Source organism: Dipodomys spectabilis, unplaced genomic scaffold (assembly GCF_019054845.1).
Source record: "Dipodomys spectabilis isolate Male_0828 unplaced genomic scaffold, ASM1905484v1 ptg000138l, whole genome shotgun sequence".
In the NCBI taxonomy this organism is placed as follows: domain Eukaryota; kingdom Metazoa; phylum Chordata; class Mammalia; order Rodentia; family Heteromyidae; genus Dipodomys; species Dipodomys spectabilis.
The window spans coordinates 12,735,507-12,751,717 of record NW_024870815.1 but is presented as its reverse complement, the minus strand read 5'-3'; positions in this window follow the sequence as shown (position 1 = coordinate 12,751,717).

The window sequence follows — 16,211 nt, the reverse complement described above, 5'->3', positions numbered from 1 at the left end:
CACTTCACTGGGATGTAAAGCTCTTTTTTGTTGTTTGGTCTGGTTTGGTTTTTGGACTTAGGCTGGCCAGCATGTTGTTTAGCACATGAGTATCAATAGGGCAGATCTGTTCTCATTCTGCCTGTTCCCTGCACCTCTACAATCTGTGCCTGTCTCTTCACCAAACCCCACACTATACCTCATGCCCCACCCTATGGCATGCCTGACTTTGACTATGTCTATAAGAAATCATTTGGGCTCATGCTCTTTTGCAACCAGAAGCTCTCACTTCTGGGGAGGGGGGGAGAACAGTGTTATTAAAAATACATTAAGGAGGCTGGGAAGATGGCTCAGTGGTAGAGTGCTTGCCTTGCATTCACGAGGCCCTGGGTTCGATTCCTCAGCACCACATAAGCAGAAAAAGCCGGAAGTGACTCTGTGGCTTGAGTGGTAGAGCACTAGCCTTGAGCTGAAGAGCTGAGAGACAGTGCCCAGGCCCAGTTCAGGCACCATGACCAAGCCAAAAAAAAAAAAAAATTAAGATTAAACATGAAAATTGAGGAAGTTACTGAGGAGTGTCCTTATCATGCTTAATTGATAATGTGACTTAGAAAAGATGTCTACAACTCTACTTGACTCCATCATTGTACCTTCAAAGTGAATCATCAAAACCCTCTGGTTTAGAATATTCACTTTCAACATTTGTTCTTTATGTAAAAGGATTTACACTGAGATATTGGGAAGATTCATTGTTGAGTTGTACTTAGGAGTGACTGCTTACTTAGTTTTGATTTTTTGTTGCTATTTTTAAATCTTTCTGTTTTTGTTTGGAAGCTGCTACTGAGTTGCCTTACTGTAAACAACCTTAACACAAGAGGTTGGGGAAAAAAATAAATACAATAAAGCTTTGAAAATTACCCAAATGCTTCACTGGAGGTTCGGACTCATACTGACAAGAACATACAGAACAATTGTCTACTTTTTCCTGCTTCCATCAATATTTCTAGCTTACCACATATCTTTCTCACATGGATGTGATTTTTTTCCCCAATGAAAAATATATACTAAGAAGAAGAATGTCTGCAATTAACTAAAATAAAAGAGCAAACTACAGCATGTGCTCCTGGTACAATAAAGTCAAAAGGGCTCTTTGTGAGGAGACATTGCTCCAGGAAAATTCCTTTCTCTAACTGTGATGCATTTGCTTCTATTCTGTGCTGTGAACCGCGCCCGAAAATAGAAACTTTATGTTTAATTGATTTATTTGTAATGAATCTGGCTGGGGCAAAGACTCTTTGAAGCTGATTGATTACTGCAACAAGCTTAAGATTTCATACCACAACAAACCTTTTTGTACTAATAAACAGTGGGACAATAAAGCTCTGGGGCATGGTGCTTCCCTTCACATTAAAGTGAGGATTTGCAACTTAAGTATGTGAGGGACATAGTTTATGTGCTCCCAAGAAGCAGACATAATGAACTATTTCTTTTAATGGCAGATTATCCCTGTTTCTATTTCCTGGAGTGAAGACCTCGCAAATTGATGTATCTGTCCTCTGAGGTTTTCAGAGAGGCATTATGGCATTTTAAAATATTAATATGAGAGTACATTTAGCTGAAAGTAGCTAGTCTAGGAGTCTCTTGTGGCTGCAATGCAGGTCACCAGAGACCTCCTGTCTCTCAAGGCAAATGATTTACTCTAAGTGTATCATTAAGATACACTTTTTGGGAATTTATGATAGTGCTTTTTCACCAAGTTATACCTTTTCCATAAAAATTTAAGTATTGGATGCTATTTTCCCTCACTCTTATTCCTTAAAATCCTGGTCAGTGTCATGGGCAAATTGTAAGTGCCACCTCCTTTACCGCCACTGTGGGTTTGGGCTGAACACTGATTAACTAGGACTGGATGTCACATCTTGTTACAACTTTGTAGAGCAGAAGACCATCCTAGGAGATGTGAACAGAACAGCATTTATTCGTCCAATGAGGAAAGGAAGAAGGGTGTGGTGGTAAATCTAGATTCAATGCTTGGGTTAGATAATAGTCACAGGAAAAAAAATTCTAATCAGCTAGATAAATGCTAAGGAAACCACTATCTAGGGAATTTTCAGAGACTCTTCACTTAAAAAAATACTCTCTGTGTACTTTTGAGGTTTTCTTTCAAATACAGATGACTTATTGGTTTAGCCTCTGGTTTGTCAGAGTTCTCTTATCAGCTTCAATGATTAATATGATGGTGAAATCTTACTTGACATCAAAAAGGAACCTCTCACTATAGTAAGACAGGTTGGGGGTAACAGTCCCTTCATAATTTAGTTACTCCTTGAGAATTTATTTTTCCAGTTACTCAAACAATTCAGGGAAATAGAAAGTCCTTTACTGTGTGTGTGTGTGTGTGTGTGTGTGTGTGTGTGTGTGTGTGTGTGTGTGTGTGTGTGTGTGTGTGTGTTAGAAACTGTCTATAAATAAGCCTCTATCCCCACCCTCAGTTTCCCTCTGAAATTAGTATTTCAACAAAGAGATACTCCAGTTCCATCACATCCCTCCCAAGATAGTAAGTTCCATCATAGACAGCTAGAAAAGAAGCATCTTGGGGCAGTTTCTTTTGCATGATTTGGTAGTTTAATTTTAAAAGTTGAAACAACCTCATAAAATGACTAAATACAAATGTAAAAGTCTTTAAAATAATCATGAAGACCTCAACTTACAAACTCAATTTTTTTCCTAGCAAGGCATAAACCATTTAATTAATTAATTTAGATTAGAAATCCATTATCAGAAGGAATAATGCTAATATAACACCACCTCAGTAAATACTAAACTCCTTAATGGTGACTTCACAGGATTCAGCATCAGAGGAACTGATAAAAACAGCAGAGAATTCTCTTCATGTGACATTTCTTAATATAGTCTGCCTGGTTCTATTCTTGGTGTCTCTAAATGCTCTTTTTAAAGGAGTATTATGAACTTCCTTGAGTGGAGAGCTTAGAAGTAGTATTGTGAATTTTGAAACTATTTTTAAACTTATCTGTAATCTGATCCAAGAATGATGAATGTAGAAGAAAATAGTGTTATTAAATGGCAGAACTCTGTATTTTTATTTGCAAATTTAATAACTCCAGTTGACACTTCCTATGCATAAATTATAGGTAGTTGGATAGAGCAATAATAGGTAGATAAATGATAAATAATAGGCAAGTAGATAGATAGATAGCTAGATTGATTGATATATAGATAGATAAACACCATAAAGAAAAATTATATTTCCCAAAATACTGAGGTATAAAATTATATTAAATGGTAGTAAATCTTTTCTTTACATAGGATCTAGTTTTCTCTAATAACATAGGTATAACAACAAATATAGTATTATAAAGATGGAATTATTAAAAACTGGATGACTTCAGAGAGATTGTTCAAAGGATTCACATTTACACTGTTAATTAAAACTAATAGGATTTTAGGAAAACAATGTGATACAAACTCCAAGCTAGTGATACCAGCTTATCAACATTGCTGGAAATGAGCTGTCAGCTTTGACTTGATCACTCCAAATTTTATTTTCTTTTTAGACTATATTTATCTAATACTTTATTGTTTTTTAAAAATGTATTTATGTCTTGAGTCTAATTGAGAGGACTGAGAAGGCCTCATAGACATTACCTCATTCTAATGTCTATAATGTATCTCTGAGGTAAAGAAGTGACAAGCATTCTAAATGTTAATCATATTAATACCAATATTTATATAGGCCCTTTTTTCACTATAAAATTTGGGAACTTTCTGTAATATGTGCTTTTTAATTCCTCACAAAATCAAAATGTTGTAAATTAAAAGCAATATGACCTAGGGGTGTACCTTACGTGATAAGACTACTTGTCTAGCACATCCAAGACAAATTTAAACCCCTGTACAAAAATAATCAAATAGGTGGAATTTTCTCAATACATATTATTCTCTATCAAAAAATGACAGAAAGTGAGGAGCATGCGTGCCTGTGGTATTGATGTTATCAGCATTCAGGTAAGTTTTTCTTACTAATATTTATAAACACCTACGTATTTCCTTAACCTTTTCCTTCCTAGAAATTCTTTTGTGCTTAACAATTCTTACTCTTCTTGAATTAGACATCTTCAAGAGTTTGTTCTTCTCCTGTCTTAACTGTGCATTAATGTCATCTGATCAATGGGAAGGAAATTCATACTTGTTTCATCATAAGAAATGATACCTTAACAAGTAGATTCATTTACATCATATAATTAATGTTTATGTTGTTTGGCTCTCTGTAGTTACACTTTATAAAGACTAAAGTTTTCAAACATAAATCTTATATGCCTAGAAATAAGAAATGATTATCTATTAGAATCAACTTATTATTTTAAGATCAAATATAAATTCAAAGTTGCCTAGCCCATCCCAATCTCAGAGAAAATTTCATTAATTATTTAAATAATTTATTTTACCTGTAATTTTCCCCAGCGTTAGCAGATATTTTTATTTATTTTTAATACTTTTTATTGTAAAAATACTGTACAGAGGGGTTACACTTACATGAGTAAGGTAATAAGTGCATTTCCTATTAAGCATTGTTATCTCCTCCTTTGTTTTTCCCTACCAATTGGCATTTTTCATAAGAATATTTTATTTTTTTTTTATTTTTTTTTTTGGTCGGCCGTGGGGCTTGAACTCTGGGTCTGGGCGCTGTCCCTCAGCTCTTCAGCTCAAGGCGAGCGCGCTACCACGTGAGCTACAGCGCCACTTCCGGTTTTCTGGTGGTTTATTGGAGATAAGAATCTCAGGGTCTCTCCTGCCCGGGGTTGGCTTTGAACCGCAATCCGCAGATCTCAGCCTCCTGAGTAGCTAGGATTACAGGCGTGAGCCACCAGCGCCTGGCTATAAGAATATTTTAGAAGCACCAGTGTGAGGAATCTCAAAATTGAAACAAAATAAACGTGGGACAATTATAAAAGGTGATCTTAGTTTTCATTTCCACATAATATTTTTTAAAACACTGCTAATGGTAATCTGCATCAGAAAGAGAATTCCAGTGTGTCTAATAATGATTGTTGACCTAGGAAGCCAAAGGTTGACTACACGATCCCTACTGGAAGATTTAGAAAATTCTGTGTTTACATCCGTAACATCTAAATCTATTTATTGCCTGTTCTCTTGACCAAGAAAAATCTACATGATTCACATCCCTTTTAGATAGCCACTTAAAAGTAAAACAAAAAGAGCAATTATAATCATTATTGGTAAATGGGTTTGCATGCATATACCTGAACTTCCTGGAATTAAATTGTTAAACAAGAATGATTTAAGGTAATTCCCAATCCAATGGAACAAAGAGTGGGTTCAACTGACCAGCTTCTTAGAAGACTGCCTTATTAGCAACTATGGGTACAAAGCAGAAAAGGCAGATCTGAGTCCATTTTCTCAAAATGAACAGAAAGCTCAGGTAAGAAAAAAGAAAGAAACTAAAAAGGCACAGTAAGTTCTGTTTAGTTCTGAGAAAGCTAAATGAAGTTTATCTGAAAGAAAACTCCGACTGAGATAATCTGTCATCTTGGCTTTACAAAGAATGCTAAAGACAAATGTTCAAGTGGACAAAAATACTTCATTTATAAGAAGGGATGGGGTTGGAGCCCAACTTCCATAGATCAAATGGGAGTTGACATTTAGAACTTATTAATAAATCTTAGAATTTGGTAAAGAGAAATATTCCTTCACAGGGACTTTCGACACTAATTCTAGAATCATTGCATGATAGATAAAGACCCTTGGAAGTCGCAAGTGGCCAGAGAATAAATATAGAAAGAACAATGACAATTCCTAAGTAATGTATTCATGAGACACTAAAATACTACTGGATAAAGGAGTCCTGGTATTAATTCTCCAAGATCTACCCTTAGGCTAGATGGCTTAGAGCATAGGAACTCGGTCACTTTTTACTGTTTATTTTTACAAAAGGATAAGATTGCATTAGCATAGGACAGAGTAAATATTGATTTAAGAACCCAGAGCAAATAATAAAACATCAGCCTTTTAAACCCTTTTAAAGAAATCCAGTCATAAATAAAGTTCATCTCCACTATATATTCTTCTTCAGGAAAACAATTGATACATAATTCATCCATAAAGTATCTTCCTCGTTATCATTAATGATTGCTACCCAAATGTCCTAGTCATACTAACATTATGGCACATGGCTTGTGTTCGTCTACCCTTCTAAAAGGGTACAGTACACTGTATAGTGCAACCCTGTTTTATTTATGACACAATCTATAAGGGCAACTTTTAATAGTTCCACATGAGCTGAGTGCTAAAAGACACAGATGACAAATGTTAGTATTATTCTAACCATGATAAAAATAAAATCAATAATTGCACTTTTGGAATTGGGAAAAATAACATTGAACTATTCTAGGTCATGTCTTGCTCATTTATCTCCTATATTTCTGTACCAGAAAAAAAAATCTCATAATCACACTGGAAATATTGATGTCTGGCAACGAGAAATAATTATTAAGCAGTCTTATTAAACTTTTTTAATCTGTTACTTTTTTTTAATTGTGAAAATACCGTACAGAAGGGTTACAATTACATGAGCAAGGTAATGAGTACATTTCTTATCAAGCGTTGTTGCCTCCTCCTTTCTTTCCCATTCCCATCCCTTCCCATCTCCCCCCCCCACTCCTGCCCCACCGCCCCCCCCCCCCCCCCCCCCCCCCCCCCGGCACACCCCCCAACCCCGTGCCAAAGTTGTAAAGCTCGTTTTTCTTTTTTTTCTACCTCATTTTTATTTTATTTTATTTTATTTTTTAATTTTATTTTATTTTATTTGAGAACATACTGTATAGAGGGGTTACAATTACATGGGCAGGATAATGCATACATTTCTTACCAAGCATTGCAGCCTCCTCCTTTGTTTATCCTTCACCTCCCTTCCCAGCCTCCCCCCTTCCCCCCACCCAATCCTTTCCCCCCTCCCCCCCCCCCCACACCGACATTGTAAAGCTCGTTTTTGACATGACAATTTGTACTTCTCATTGTTGCAACAGGTCATTTCGACATAACGTCTTGTACATCTCATTGTTGCAATGGGTCCACCTGTATCCCTATTTAAATGATTTGTTTTTTCCCTTCCCTTCCACAAATTATACTAACATCAAATACAGTGAAAACAGGGGTTACACCGTGGGGAAGGGACATACAAAGCAACAAAGAAATATCTTATAAATATGTTAGAAAAAATAGCAAGAAAGAAAAAAAAAACATTTGAGTCCTTATCTTAGGGTTCATTTCGCTTAACATCAACTTCAACTTATCTGACCATTTCTGCTTGTCTCAGCCATATACTAGTTATTGCAAATAAAGGAAACCATGGGACCTATGTTTCTTTGGGCCTGGCTTACTTCACTTTATATAATTTTTTCCAAGTCTTTCCATTTCCTAACAAATGGGGCAATGTCATTCTTTCTGATGGAGGCATAGAATTCCATTGTGTATATATACCACATTTTCTTGATCCATTCATCTACTGAGGGGTATCTGGGTTAGTTCCATATCTTAGCTATGGTATATAATGCTGCAATAAAATAGTTGTGCTGGTAGCTTTAGTATGGCCTTGTTTGTGATCATTTGGGTAAATGCCCAGAGGTGGGATTGCTGGGTCATAGGGGAACTCTATGTGGAGTCTTTTGAGGAACCTCCATACTACAAGTTTACACTCCCACCAACAATGCAGTAGAGTTCCCTTCTGTCCACATCCCCTCCAGCATCTGTTGTTTAATTAGAGTTCTTGATTATAGCCATTCTAACTGGGGTGAGGTGATATCTCAATGCTGTTTTGATTTGCATTTCTTTTATGGCTAGGGAGGTTGATTAAACTTTAAGTGAATAAAATATGCTTTATATGGAATATATGTTTGCAGCACATACACATGTATGTATTAAAGTACCCTTGGAATTTTTTCTGACCTACTATGCACTAAACAGTCAATTAGGTCCAGAAAACCTAAGATAAATATAATATGACCATTGCTTTCTAGGAATTTGATCTCAATGCTAGAGATGACATATATTTGTTTAAATTTAATTGCTAAGTAGTTGTCCAAAGAGGTTAAAATTCCATACATCACCTTATGAGTATACTGCATCTTATACTCAATTAACACTTAAACTAATACTCTGTGACAAATAGCCTTGTTGCCCTCTTTATCTCAACTTTTCAAACATTTTTAAACATTTTCTTAACTCTCTCTTCAAATTTATTCAGATGCCAGGTATGAGGCATACCTATAATCCCAGCACTCAAGAAACTGAGGCAGGAAGACCTCAAGTTGAAATCCAGTTAGAGCTACTCAGCAAGAGTAGCTTCGTGGCAAGAAAAGGTGACTGAAGTGTCTCTCAAGCGCTGATAGTAAGCTTGATCTCTGGATTCAAAACTCCCATACCTTACACACGTCAGTCATTTTTTTTCCTTTTGTACATCTTGTTCCAACTTTGGTCTGGGTTGTCCCAAGTCCAACTTGAATTACTGAAATAGTCTCTGTGTTAGGTAAGGGCATATTTAATGTGTATAAAGTTATAGGACACCTCCCTCCCAATGACATGCCCCTTGGAATGAAGTCTGGAACTTAGGCACAATTCTTTGCTTTTCTGGGTTGACCAGGAAATAGATTGGGGAAATATCTCCAAGATTTAAATGAGACAAGAAGCTACAAAGGCCTGTTAGATGTTGAACTTACTTTTTAGTGGTGGTAGGTACCTCCTTTAATTTACAAGCAATGTTCTACTCTACAGCCGAGTAGCCCTAAGTACTCTGGGCATTGGGCCTAGAAGTAATCTGTGCATGTTCAGAAGGTGTATTGGTACACTGGGTACACTGTATACTTGGTTTTATCACAGATAGTAACAAAACCTCTGGTAACTTACTATTTCTTCTTCACCTTATCCACTAAAATAATGTTATCAAAATACTAGACTAATATGATACTTAGAGAAATATGCAAACATTCCCTTTGGAATATATTTATGGAAAATTGAAAGGATCATTAATATACTTTGTATGTGCAGACCTTGTATGCATACTATTATCTTCCCAAGTGGATGTAAACTATTTCTGCTCTCTGACAAAATTATTTTCTTCCAGATATGAACAGGGAAAATAATCGAACACCAAATGTTTGAGGCCATATTTATGTGTTTTAGGAAATCAGACCCACTACAGCCACCACATTTCCAGTTATAGTTACTATCTGGTTAAAGTAGTAGTGCGTCGCAGTCAGCTACAAGAATCCACATGGATTGCACAGGGACTAGTCTGATGAGTTAAAGAAATGAGAAATACTTCTGCCTTCATCTATCTTTAGACATGTCAGTGTCATTTCCCAGGGTAAAATATTCTTGTCTGTTCACAGAAAAAGGAGATAGTTCTAGAGAATTCCACTTGGCTTTTCCCTCTTACCCTACAGCCCAGAGAAGCGATGTTAGGCCCTGAAAAATATCAAATGTATTTCAATTGTCTATCTGAGAAGAAAAGTGATCTGTATGTATCTATACATAGTTATGAGGCCAATACACCCATTGAAAGCATATGCTTGACAAAACTCCATTGTCTTATCAGAATGGCCCGACTCAAAAATAATATTTTGTGTCCCTAGGTATCGATAGCAACTCAGATCCAGTCCCCTAAAGTCCTAGAAATACTGTGTAAGCTACTTTTCCCAATGAACAGTTTTCCACGTAATGCTTGGAAAAGAACTGGAGAAATCAGTATCATATTTTATCATTTTATATTTATATGTATTCTATCTGCCATGCATTCCAGCATGCTTATTCATAGCAAATCATCTTTTTCTTCATTGTAAGTATACTTGTGTTAAAATTATCTCCAGTGTAGAAGCAGTGAAAAATATTACGACTTTTTATTGTAGTGACCATCTTCTGAAAATGAATTTTTGATGACTTTGGATTGGTTAGATTGAATAATGGTTTGTTGGCTTATCATAACAGTTCATCATAGAGATATTACATGTGGTCACTTCAACCATGTCAGCCACTATCATTTTGTTTACCTCATCTGCTGGTTACACGCTCCAGAAATGTCCTGTCCTTTTTCTTTTGAGATGTTGTCATTTCTGTCTGTTGCAGTCATGAGCCCAGGTTTATAATGGCATTTGCTACTGTGGTACATCTATTCAGGATGTGTTATATCTATTTCAGCAGGTGCTGTGTTATGATATATGATTAGACTCTCCCACCCCACCCCTCCACCCCCAGCCCCCCAATCTTGGGCCTCGTCAAGACCAAGTCACTAATTTCCCTAATTATAAAGAAAGTTGCCTACCAGGAGTTTAGATGGCTAACCCTCTTTAATAATTTTCACTGGCTAATGGAGCTGCTTTTCCTGGATGTTTTCCTGGGTTGGGAAGGTGGCTCAGTAGTAGAGCGCTTGCCTCACATGCATGAGGCCCTGGGTTCGATTCCTCAGCACTACATAAGCAGAAAAAAAAGCTGGAGTGGCTCTGTGGCTCAAGTGGTAGAGCGCTAGCCTTGAGCTGAAGAGCTGAAGGACAGCGCCCAGGCCCTGAGTTCAGGCCGCACCCCCCCCCCCAAAAAAAAGAAAAGAAAAAAAATAAAGTGTGTTCCTTCCTTGAAGACAACTGAATGGCTGATAACAGAATGCAGAAGTCTGGGCTCCAAAAGCATGCCAGCTCCTATGATCCCTCTGTGATTAAGTGAGACCTTGATTTCAATGGTATTTCAATTCAGCTTTCATTCATGGCCAATACTACTCTCACTCTTTGGTAGGTGTTTTTTTTTTCATTTTTTTATTTTTAATAAGTTTTTTTTTTGTTGTGAAAATACTGTACAGAGGGGTTACAATTACACGAGCAGGGTAATGAGTACATTTCTCATCAAGCATTGTTGCCTCCTCCTTTGTTTTTCCCCTCCCTCCCATACCTACCCTCCCATCTCCACGACTCACTCCCCCAACCCCCACTCCCCACCCCCTCCCAGCCAAAGTTCATTTGTACATCTCATTTGTGCAATGGGTCCACCTGTATCCCTATTTAAACAATTTGTTTTTTTTTTTTTTCTCTTCCCCTCCCCAAATTAGACCAACATCAAATACAGTGAAAACAAGGGTTATACTGTAGGGGAGGGACATACAAAGCAACAAAACTATCACGTTATAAATATGTTAGAAAAAATAGCAATAAAGAAAAAAACTACTTGTGTCCTTATCTTGGGGTTCATTTGGCCTAACATCATCTTATCTGACCTTTTCTGCTTGTCTCAGACATATACTAGTTATTGCAAATAAGGGAAACCACGGAACCTATGTTTCTTTGGGCCTGCCTTATTTCACTTAATATAATTTTTTCCAAGACTTATAAGTCCCTTATCCTACAAACTTCTTGTCCAACAAATCTTAGGCTTCATTACCACAAACACTATATAAACAAAATTTTAATAGAAACTATGCAAGAAAAGTGATATTCTACTTTGTAATTACCATCAACTTCTGGTTTCCTGAAAAAGAAAGGCATGAATAACACATTGTGGTTTATCTAATTTTATAAAATATATATGTAAAAAATAAATAAATAAAAATAATATATATATGCTTATTTGTTAAAGTATGAGTGTACACTCACACATAATTGTACTAACAGAGAGGTATCTGAAGGGATGTTAGCCTTAATACTTCGTAGTACCATTCTCAACATGATGGTAGGGACATTGACAATTTTCCCTATTGTATCACCGGAACCTCTCTTCATCTCTTGGTCATAATAGGTGCTCAATAGATATCTATTGAATCAAAAATTTAATAAATTTTCATGTGGTCACTACAATTTCAGGCAGATGATTTTGCTTTCATACATTTTAGAATTATTTCAAGTTGTTAAAATGATTATGTAACTAAAATATTAACACTTTAAAATATGGATTCATATACTTTTTTGGTTCACTCCTCTTCATCAAAAAGAAAGTACCTTGAGAAAGAGAATGGGTCATTTACTCACAAGCTATTAAAACATTAAATGCTAAGTAAATACTCAGCATTCTATCAAGGATACAAGAAGATGGCAAATTTATGGAGCATGTATTATATTTTAGAGTGGAAAACAACACTAGTCATATTTCCTCTATAAGCAGGAGCTGATGTAGTCTCTAAATCACAGCTTTAAGATAATCTATTCATCTACTGAGGGGCATATGGGTTGGTTCCATGTCTTAGCTATGGTAATTATACTGCAATGTACATGGTTGTGCTATGGTGTGTGTGTGGGGGGGGGGGGGTGTAGTGCTACGCTCCCATCAGAAAGAATGGCATTGCATAGTAATCAAAACAGCTTAGTATTGGCATAAGAACAGACCTCAGGACCAATGGAATAGAATTGAAAACCCAGAAATGAACCTACAGACCTATAGCCATCTAATCTTCGATAAGGGAGCTAAAACAATATAATGGAAGAAAGACAGCCTCTTCAGTAAATGGTGCTGGCAAAATTGGTTAACTACATGTAGAAAACTAAAGCTAGATCCTTATATATCACCCTGCACCAGAATCAACTCCAAATGGATCAAAGACCTTGAACTCAAAGCAGACACTCTGAAAACATTACAGGATGGAATAGGAGAAACCCTAGGTCTCCTTGGCTCAGGCCGAAATTTTCTGAATAGAGACCCGGAAACACAACAAATCAAAGAAAGGTTGGACAAATGGGATTGCATAAAGTTGCAGAGCTTCTGCAGGGCAAATGACATAGCTAGCAAGATCAATAGAAAGCCCACGGATTGGGAGAAGATCTTTACTAGCCATACAATGGACAAGGGTCTCATATCTAAAATATACTTGGAACTCAAAAAATTAAACCCCCCAACAACAAATCCTCAAAGAAACAACTGCCCAATAAATAAGTGGGCGAAAGACTTAAAGAGAAACTTCTCTGAAGAAGAAAGATGGATAGCCAATAGACACATGAAGAAATGTTCAACATCCTAGCCATAAAAGAAATGCAAATCAAAACAACATTGAGATATCACCTCACTCCAGTTAGAACAGCAAAAATCAAGAACTCTAACAACAACAGATGCTGGAGGGGATGTGGACAGAAAGGAACCTTACTTCATTGTTGGTGGGAATGTAAACTTGTTCAACCGCTTTGGAAAGCAGTATGGAGGTTCCTCAAAAGACTTCACATAGAACTCCCCTATGACCCAGCAATCCCACTTTTGGGCATTTACCCAAATGTTTACAAACAAGACCACACTAAAGCTACCAGCACAACTATTTTATTGCAGCATTATTTACCATAGCTAAGATATGGAACCAACCCAGATGCCCCTCAGTAGATGAATGGATCAAGAAAATGTGGTATATATACACAATGGAATTCTATGCCTCCATCAGAAAGAATGACATTTCCCCATTTGTTAGCAAATGGAAAGGCTTGGAAAAAATTATATTAAGTGTAGTAAGCCAGGCCCAAAGAAACATAGGTCCCATGGTTTCCCTTATTTGCAATATCTAGTATAGGTATGAGTCAAGCAAAAAAGGTCAGATAATGTGATGTTAGGAAAACGAACCCTTAAATATGTATTTTAATGTTTTTTTCTTTCATGCATGTGTTTCTAACGCATTTATAAGATTATTTCTTTGTTGCTTTGTATGTCCTCCCCCACAGTGTAACCCCTGCTTTCACTATATTTGATGTCAGTATAACTTGTGGAGGAGATGGGGACAAACAAGTCGTTTAAGGATTCAGGTGGACCTGTTGCAACAATGAGAAGTACAAAATGTCATGTCAAAAACGAGCTTTACAATGTTGGCGTGGGGGGGGGGGGAAGGATTGGGTGGGGGGAGGGGGGAGGCTGGGAAGGGAGGTGAAGGGTAAACAAAGGAGGAGGCTGCAATGCTTGGTAAGAAATGTATGCATTATCTTGCCCATGTAATTGTAACCCCTCTGTACAGTATGTTCTCAAATAAAATAAAATTAAAAAAAAAAGAAAGAATGGCATTGCCCCATTTGTAAGGAAATGGAAAGACCTGGAAAAATTATGTTAAGCAAAGCAAGAAATATAGGTTTCATGGTTTCACTCATTTTCAACTACTAGAATATGTCTATGGTAGTCTTAGCAGGGGATCACAATAATTCAATCACTAGGTACATATGACCATATATAATGATGTATATCAAAATGAACTCCAAGAATTGGAAACAAGAGGTTCTTAGAAGGTCCTGTATGCAGTCATTTCTATTTTTTTCTTTGTATTTAGTTTTTCAGACCCTTTGTCTTGTGTATGTTTATCTGATCTGTGGAAGGGAAAGGGAATCGCAGAAACAGCAGGACAAAGGATGAACTCATGCAACAATGATACTCACTGGACACTATGTTGGAAATGAATGTTACATCTTGTGGGGGGAGGGGAGTGAGGAGGGGTAAGCAGAAGAAAATGAGGGAGAAGGGTAACAATGTTTAAAAACAAATGTACTCATTATCTTTCTTTTGTAACTGTAAACCCCTGTTCATCACCTTTACAATAATTTTTTAAGACCCTCTACTTCTTCATGAAAACAGGTAGTAGCTAAAGCTTAACAGATACCAATCTGTTGTCACTAGCTTAAGGTCACAATTTTACTACCAGGGACATTTTTATCATTTTATAGCTATAGGTTGCTGTGCTCACAATGGGCTTTAGTATTTCTTATAAAGCAATGCATTTTAATAAGATTGTATATCTTGGAAATGCTTGTCCTTCACATCTCAATAGGAGCTTGCCTTGTGAATTTTATGATACAGTTATTTGCATAATAAAAATAATGAAATGAGAAGGAATACTCAATCCAATATGAAGAGGTTGTCAGGAATTTACCATTTTTCAAGGAGTTCTTTTGTAATGACATAAAGAAAAATAGCTGAAAAAAGCAACAATGTGAATATAAACACCCTGGACTGAAATAGAAACTGAACCATCATGAAATGACTTCAAAAGCATTTTAAAAGATTTCCAACCTTCCAATATCTCTATAAACAGATCATTAGAAAGTTACCTAATAAAAAATAAACACGAATTTCAGCCCAAGCTACAGTCTGCATTATTTAAGCCACAATTCTTTTTCATTGAATGTGTCCTTCATTGGCTTCCTTTGGAATGACCTGAGCCTTGGGCTTCCAAAAGGCCAGACCACTTGACAAGTCTCCTGCATGTTCAACACAACAGAGAACATTTTTTTGAAAACCTTTCTGTCATGGATACTTTATTTTCCAGTAGAGATAAGAAGCATTGCTAACTCATTTAATAAATATTCATAAGATACTTTAGTCAAACCCCTTTTTGCCAGACAATAGTTAAATTAAACCAGTCAAGAGTGAGCAAAACAATATTTAATCATTTCTCAATCTCCCCCTATGTATATACTCATCACCGTTTCTCAGAGAGCAGAAGAAAATAGTGTATTGCTCAGACAAATATACATCACCCCATTTCATCATATTCTGTGTTTCTCAAAGTCAAAATAAGTCTATTTATTATTGTATATCAACATCGTTAGAAAACACAAACACATTAATTGCATGGTTAAAAAAGAAACTCATGGATTTTGCTGTTTCTGGTACATTATTTCACTCAAATACATATTTTGATTGACATGCTCCATGCTTAAGTACTGGGAATTAGAAGAATAAGAGATAGTTCTACCAATTCAAAATTTATCAGTAAAAGCTCATCTGACCAAATAATTATAATGCAAGGTGACTGTGACAGAAAGGGAAAACTGCATGGAGTATAATGAAGTACATAGGAGGCATACCACATGGGAACAGACTGACACTAACTTCCTGTAAGTGATGAGCCAAGGGTTTTAAGTTGGATAAGAAGTTGATATGCAGAGGAACCCCAGAAAAGGCCATCAGAGACTTACAGTAATTAAAGACTCAAAAATGGACTGAAGCTGGGAGCTGCTGGCTCAAGCCTAGCTATTCACCCTAGCTATTCAGAAAGCTGAAATCTGAGGCTCACAGTTCAAAGCCAGCCCAGTGAAGGAAAGATGGTGAGACTCTTATCTCCAACTAACCACCAGAAAGCCAGAAGTGGTGATGTGGCTCAAGTGGTGGAACGCTCACCTTGAATTGAAAAGATCAGGAACAGTGCCCACGACCAACACCACCCCCTCCCCCCAAAAAATGGGCTGAAGGATTTTTCAGTTAGA